Raw genomic sequence first — 7,500 nt, 5'->3', positions numbered from 1 at the left:
TATATCTATCTACACACATCGACATATATATATCTATCTACACACATCGACATATATATCTATCTACACACATCGACATATATATATCTATCTACACACATCGACATATATATATCTATCTACACACATCGACATATATATATCTATCTACACACATCGACATATATCTATCTATCTATATCATCTATATCTATTCTTTTTGTTCTTCTTGTTGCTTTCGATTTTTTTTCTCTGTCTGTGGTCGGTGTGGGAATATTGATGGCCAGAAGAGACACTTTGCTCTCAATGTAATGTTCCGAAAGGGCAACGGCGCTTGCATCATTAGCTTTTCGCGGGACAGGCAATAATCGTCCTGCTGAAAAGCAACGGGGTGGAACAGAGGGCATGACGAGGCGAGCTCCCATCTGTTATCTTTCAGCTCCTCCCCGGAGTTCTGGCGGGCGAGGCTCCCAGAGTTCCGCTGGATTGCTAGCGACGAATCTTACCACGAGGAGATAAGACTCCACTGTCTGTGTTCTGTTTTTCTTCTTGTTGTTGCTCCTCTTTATTTATTTATTTATTTATTTATTTATTTATCTATCTATCTATCTATCTATTTCTTCTTTCTTTCTTTCTTTTATTGCAATATTGTCATCATCATCATAACCACCATCATCATTACCATCGTATCATCATCGTCATCACTATGAATTATACCACAGAGGTGAGAGGAATATTATATGTATATCATATGTTTATATACAATAATTATTTGCAGGCCGGTTATGTCCATTTTGATTTCCCCCCTTTGTATTGTTATTATGTATATTTATAGGATCTATATTTTTGCATTATGTTTTTATCATTATGTATATTTTCCCGTGTTTTCTACAATATTGGATGTGAAATAGTTATGATTATGTTGGGTGGATTTAATGCAATTCATTGTAGTGAATTCGGTAGATTCGTATAATTGAACGAATGATTAGAGTTATTTTGTGTGTGTGTGTGTGTGTGTGTGTGTTTCTTAGGTTAAATGTATGCTGATATAAGTTCATTTTAGTGTTTTTTTCTTTTCGTCTGAAACAGGCTGTTCATGTATCATGTTTGTGTGTAAATGTACTTGTATACATGTATATATTTGTGTAACTGTCAATAGTGGTGTGATGGACCGGGTCCACTGTATTTCTTTCCTTGTACTTACCTGCTTGTGAGTAAGGTAGTATCCTAGGAATATTCATCACATGCTTTAATTTGCAATGGAAATAAAGTATGTTATATATATATATATATATATATATATATATACTTTATCCAGAGTAGCCTGATCAGCATGAAATATATAAACGGCATAAAATAAACAAATACAGTTTCCAAACGATATAAAGTGGTCACACACACATCAAGTATTTAAATAGCTGCCGGTCTTCCTCAGGGCTCTGTTTTCGTTACAAAATCCATGGAACATGAACAACAACAGTAACAACACCAACAATAAGAGAACAATTTGTTTAAAAATAAATAATCGCGGCAGATTAACAACGGGTCACGTGATACAGTGAAATATAAAAATGAAGTGAACGCACATGTACAAGAATCTGAAATACGATAAAACAAAAATAACATCTAGAAAGAAGAGAGGAAATGATTCAATATCACGTATGCAGCTGCCACTCATCCTGCTGTGGAAATGAGGGGTGTCTTATGAACAGGGGTCCCCTTAGTTGTCAGTGCAATGCTTTTAATGCCCTCGACATATTTTAGAATCCGTTCATTCAATCGTGCAACATCTGCTCCTTACAGGGATAAAATGTTTGCTTCCTTTCAATATTGTGGCCCAAGCGCATGTACTTTAGAGAAGAGATGGGAGAGGAGAGGTGATGAGATACTCCAACAGTGGGTGCTCGTCAATTGATCAGGGACAGGGATAAGCAACCCCTTTATGTGTGTTTAAGGTAGTATTTAAATGATGCTATGCTATCTATAAAGTGGGCAGGTTCGGGGAGCTTATTCCAGTTTTCTGAGCCTGCATAAACAAAGGATTTTTGATAAAAGGCTGTACGACACTTTCGGAGTCTTGAAAGGAGTTACTCTTGACGACACTTCGTCGACAAATGAGAATTTCTCATAAAGTATAAACATGAGACAGTTTATATACACATTCCGCAGGAGGACCTGTGAAAAAAAATCTGGTGTAACTGAGGTCAATCAAGTTTTCTAAAGACCTCCTCAGAGCTGGTTTCCCATGAACAATTCGCTATTCCACTGTCTGTGTTCTGTTTTTGTTCTTGTTGTTGCTCTTCTTTGCTCTGTGTGTGAGTGTGTGTGGGTGTGCGTGTGTGTGTGCGTTTTGTGTGTGGATGTCTGTCTGTGGTCGTGTACTAACGTTGAAGTCGAATCGGGCACCAGTACGGCGCCGGAGTGGCCAGAAGAGAAGCTGACGAATCGGACCACGAGGATAAGAAACTTTCGTTGTCTGTGTTCTGGTTTTTTTTTTTTTTTTGTTCTTGTTGTTGCTGTTCTTTGCTGTGTGTGTGTGTGTGTGTGTGTGTGTGCATGTGCGTGCGTGCGTTGTGTGTGTGGATGTCTGTCTGTGTTCGTGTGGGAAGTTGAAGTCGAATCGGGCACCATTACGGCACCGGAGTGGCCAGAAGAGAAAGTGTAGTGTCCCCGAAAGGACAACGGTGCTTGGGTGCTTGCACCGTTAGCTCTCCCCGGAGTTCCGGCGGGACAGACGGTCAACGTCCCGCTGAAAAGCCGACGGGGTGGAAGAGAGTGCACGAAGAGGCGAGCTCACCCATCTGTTGTCCCTCAGCTCCCTACCCGTAGTTGTGGCTCATAGCGTTCCTCTCGATTGCTTGCGATGAATCGGACCACGAGGAGATGAAACTCTGCAGTCTGTGTTCTGTCTTTGTTCTTTTTGTTGCTCTTCTTGCTCTGTGTGTGTGTGTGTGTGTGTGTGTGCGTTGTATGTGTGTCTCTGGCTGTTGCCTTGCAGTCTTGTGGGAATAACTTAAAGTCGAATCGGGCACCATCCCGGCACCGGAGTGGCCAGAAAAGAAACATGTATTAAGTTCGGGCTGCCGAAAAAGACAGCGGTGTTGTACAGGAAGCTCCCCCGGAGTTCCGGCAGCGAGGCAGCAACCGTTCCGCTGGAAAGCCCACGTCCTGAAAACAGCCCACGAGGAGACGAAGGGAAGGCGTCGACGCTTGGCATGTCCGTGTGTGGACCGGAGATGCGTCGGGCGTGTCCCTAGCAATCAGTTGGTCAGGTCAGGACTCGACCAGCTTTCCTCCTGCTGAAAGAAAAGAAAAAAAATATGTCAAAGTGGACGACGGGGAGAAAAACGAGAGCAAAACAACCCCCACCAAAGAAAAAAGAAGAAGAAGAAGAAGAAGAAGAGAAAAGGTCCAGCTTTGGCCGTTGCACACGAGGAAGGGTTGGAAATGGTTGAAGCAGGCTGCCGTCCGGTCCGGCGTGGACAGAAACTCACTTTGGGGCGACGGCGTGCAGCTGCCGAAGTGACGGCGGTGCTCGCCCCTCTGCTCCCCGGAGTTCCGGCGGGGGCGGCTGTCGTCTGCCGCCTGCCAGGTGACTATCGCAAAATGGAGGGGCGTGTCCTTCCTGGTTTGATGCAGCATGTTTGCGGCCGTGCGGCCGGTCTCGGGACGCAAGTGGCCTTCTCTTGGGCTGGTGCTTTCGAGTCCCAGTGGTCCTAGTCCGAATCCGAAACGGCCCTCTTTGATTTTTTTGCCATAGAACACGTGTTTAAAACAGCATTACGAGGGGAGGGGTTATTGCAATGCCGTGCCTATTATAGGGGAGGCCGTTTCGGTGAACGATATTTGGTTTTGCATGCCGGCGGGCCGGGAGATCGAGTAGCTCACTCTCGGGAAAGTGGAAGTTCACAGCACCGAAATGGAACCGGGAGCGCACTTCCGGTGTTAGAGAATTTGAACGCAGGTCTATGCCAGGCCAAATGCAAAACGAGGGCTCTTTGAATCATTTGACCACCTTATTGTGTGCAATGTGAAGAGATTTCGAGCAGAGGGGTTCTTGCAACGCCGCGACATATATGAGGGAGTCGGTCTGACGGAGCGTTTGTCAGGCAAGATGAAGAGTGCTAGAGAAAAAGACTCCCCCCATTCTGTGAGCATCTCTCATATGCGAAATCAAGGCGCAAAGTCCTCGCACGGGCACACAAGCAGATCCCCCGCCTCAATCCAACGAGCGCGAGTGCGGTCCTTGTGGCTATGCCGAGGCCAAATCTTAGCCGGTGGACGCTTTATCTTCGTCTTCAGTTGGGACTCCGGGCACTTCTACCTTCCCTCCCCTCGGTCGAGCGGCGGGACGGGTGCCGCGGGCAGCAAGGCAAAACAAAGTGGAAAGAAAAAAGTTCCCCCACGAGAGGCGATGGCGATCGCCTGCGCACATGTGCCCATGCCCAAGCCCCGCCTTCTGGGCAGGCAGGCAGCGAGCACGCGCCGGTAAGAGGAAGAGAGAGAGACACACAAATTTTCCTGGCGGTTTTCCTCCTTGGCGCTCGCGCACCCGGTGCACGCTCTTGGTTCTCCGACCTCTAGTCAGTGCGGACGAGCGCGCGCCCAGGGGGGAAGAAGCACGGTCGTGACGATGAGGTAGGCTCTCGCGAGCTCACCCCGCTGCCAAGCTCCGCGCCACCGCGTGAGCTCTCGGCGCAGCTACCTGGTTGATCCTGGCAGTAGTCATATGCTTGTCTCAAAGATTAAGCCATGCATGTCTAAGTACAAGCTCGTCCCGAGCGAAACTGCGGATGGCTCATTAAATCAGTTATGGTTCATTGGATCGAGTCTCCCGACATGGATAACTGTGGTAATTCTAGAGCTAATACATGCGTCCAAGCGCCGACTCCACGAAGGCGTGCTTTTATTAGGAACAAGACCAGCCGGCTTCGGCCGGCACTACCTGGTGAACTCTGGATAACACACAGCCGATCGCACGGTCCTCGCACCGGCGACGGATCCTTCGAATGTCTGCCCTATCAACTTTCGATGGTACGTTATGCGCCTACCATGGTCGTCACGGGTAACGGAGAATCAGGGTTCGATTCCGGAGAGGGAGCCTGAGAAACGGCTACCACATCCAAGGAAGGCAGCAGGCGCGCAAATTACCCACTCCCGACACGGGAGGTAGTGACGAAAAATAACAATACAGGACTCTTTCGAGGGCCCTGTAATTGGAATGAGTACACTTTAAATCCTTTAACGAGGATCCACTGGAGGCAAGTCTGTGCCAGCAGCCGCGGTAATTCCAGCTCCAGTAGCGTATATTAAAGCTGTTGCAGTTAAAAAGCTCGTAGTTGGATCTTGGGCTCAGGTCTGCGGTCCGCCGCGAGGCGTGTACTGCAGGCCTGGCCTTCCTCTCGGTTTCGCCCGGTGCTCTTAACTGAGTGCCAGGAGGGGCCGGAACGTTTACTTTGAAAAAATTGGAGTGTTCAAAGCAGGCCTCGCGCCTGAACAGCAGAGCATGGAATAATGGAATAGGACCTCGGTTCTATTGCGTTGGTTTTCGGAACTCGAGGTAATGATTAAGAGGGACTGACGGGGGCATTCGTATTGCGGTGTGAGAGGTGAAATTCTTGGATCGCCGCAAGACGACCGACTGCGAAAGCATTTGCCAAGAATGTATTTCATTAATCAAGAACGAAAGTTAGAGGTTCGAAGGCGATCAGATACCGCCCTAGTTCTAACCATAAACGATGCCGACTGACGATCCGCCGGCGTTACTCCCATGACGCGGCGGGCAGTCTAAGGGAAACCAAGTCTTTGGGTTCCGGGGGAAGTATGGTTGCAAAGCTGAAACTAAAGGAATTGACGGAAGGGCACCACCAGGAGTGGAGCCTGCGGCTTAATTTGACTCAACACGGGAAAACTCACCCGGCCCGGACACAGTGAGGATTGACAGATTGAGAGCTCTTTCTTGATCTGTGGGTGGTGGTGCATGGCCGTTCTTAGTTGGTGGAGCGATTTGTCTGGTAATCCGATAACGAACGAGACTCTGCTTGCTAAATAGTTGCGCCACCCGCCGCGGTGCGCGTCAACTTCTTAGAGGGACAAGTGGCGTATAGCCACGCGAGATGAGCAATAACAGGTCTGTGATGCCCTTAGATGTTCGGGGCCGCACGCGCGCTACACTGGCGGAATCAGCGGGTACACCGCCCTTGGCCGAAAGGTCTGGGTAATCCGCTGAACCTCCTCCGTGATGGGGATAGGGAATTGCAATTATTCCCTTGAACGAGGAATTCCCAGTAAGCGCGAGTCATCAGCTCGCGTTGATTACGTCCCTGCCCTTTGTACACACCGCCCGTCGCTACTACCGATTGAATGTTTAGTGAGATCCTCGGATCGCGGCGTCGGGACGGCTCTGCCGCCTCGCTCGCATGACGAGAAGACGATCAGGCAACTCGTGCACACTCGACGTGAACCTGGGGAGAGCCACTGGGGGTACGTGTCGCCTCGGCCGGCCCCGCCCCGCCCCGACGGCGGCGGCGGCAGGCCCGGCGGCGAGTCCCCGAGCCTTCTCGGCAGTCTCCCGTTGGGGGACCGACAGCCGGGAGGAGCTTGCAGCGAGGTCCGGGGGAGTTTGGGCTCGCGGCCCAGCTCCACCGGCGCTCCCCGTTTTTTCTTTTACGTTTCCGACTCATCCGGTGATCGACAGCGAGAAAGAAAGGCAAGCCAATTGCCGACGAATTGAGACAATTCTTGGCGGTGGATCACTCGGCTCGTGCGTCGATGAAGAACGCAGCCAGCTGCGAGAATTAATGTGAATTGCAGAACTCCTTGATCATCGACACTTCGAACGCACATGGCGGCACGGGCCCTCGCGGCCCGTGCCACGTCCGTCTGAGGGTCGGTAATATCTACACCTCGAGGGGCATTCTCTGCTCCCTCGCGAGAGCGCCGGGTCGCTCGCAGCCCTGGGCTGCGCCCGGTCATGAAGGAAGAGACGAATTGGACTCTCCAAGCTCCGTGCCCTCGTCATCCCCCCTGTCAATGGGGGGAGGACGCGCAGGCGGCCCCGGAAATGAAAGAAGAGGTAGGCTCGCTCGGTTTCTCCCCTGCGGGGTGGGCCAGCAGCCGACTCGGTCTCCTTCTCTCCGACGCCCAGCAGGGTGGAGAGAGAAACGGCCTCGGAAACCTTTAACGTGGTCCCGCGCGGCGCAGGTACGCAGACGCGATGCTCTGCTGCGCACGGGCAACCACCAACATTGACCGAGGCGACCTCTCTCTCCTCCTCGCCCGCGCTCCCGCTCCCAACCACTTCTTTGGTGGGACTGGCGAGGCACCGGCAGAAGGGGGCTATTTATATGACGTGGCTGTGGGGCGCGCCCTCCAGCAACCAATCTCGACCTCAGATCGGGCGAGACCACCCGCTGAATTTAAGCATATCACTAAGCGGAGGAAAAGAAACTAACCAGGATTCCCCCAGTAGCGGCGAGTGAAGTGGGAAGAGCCCATCGCCGAATCCCCCCGCCTTCCGGC

The 7,500-nt window shown here is 50.5% G+C and overlaps 2 non-coding genes across 2 annotated transcripts in view; both read left to right on the top strand.

Moving 5' to 3' along the window:
• Positions 1-6,715: 6,715 nt before the first annotated feature.
• On the top strand, positions 6,716-6,871 carry LOC139714514 (5.8S ribosomal RNA). The gene has a single exon (XR_011709705.1). It is a non-coding gene; the product is annotated as a 5.8S ribosomal RNA (ribosomal RNA).
• Positions 6,872-7,364: 493 nt separating this feature from the next.
• The window catches only part of LOC139714520 (large subunit ribosomal RNA), a 3,772-nt gene continuing 3,636 nt past the window's right edge, over positions 7,365-7,500 (top strand). Inside the window, exon 1 of the ribosomal RNA XR_011709711.1 lies at positions 7,365-7,500. This exon is cut by the window's right edge and continues 3,636 nt beyond it. This is a non-coding gene — a ribosomal RNA (large subunit ribosomal RNA).

The sequence above is a fragment of the Diadema antillarum genome, unplaced genomic scaffold (assembly GCF_040938485.1).
Source record: "Diadema antillarum isolate AM-2024a unplaced genomic scaffold, OU_Dant_1.0 seq00002304_RagTag, whole genome shotgun sequence".
Classification (NCBI taxonomy): Eukaryota; Metazoa; Echinodermata; class Echinoidea; order Diadematoida; family Diadematidae; genus Diadema; species Diadema antillarum.
This window is presented reverse-complemented; position numbering and strand designations above follow the sequence as displayed.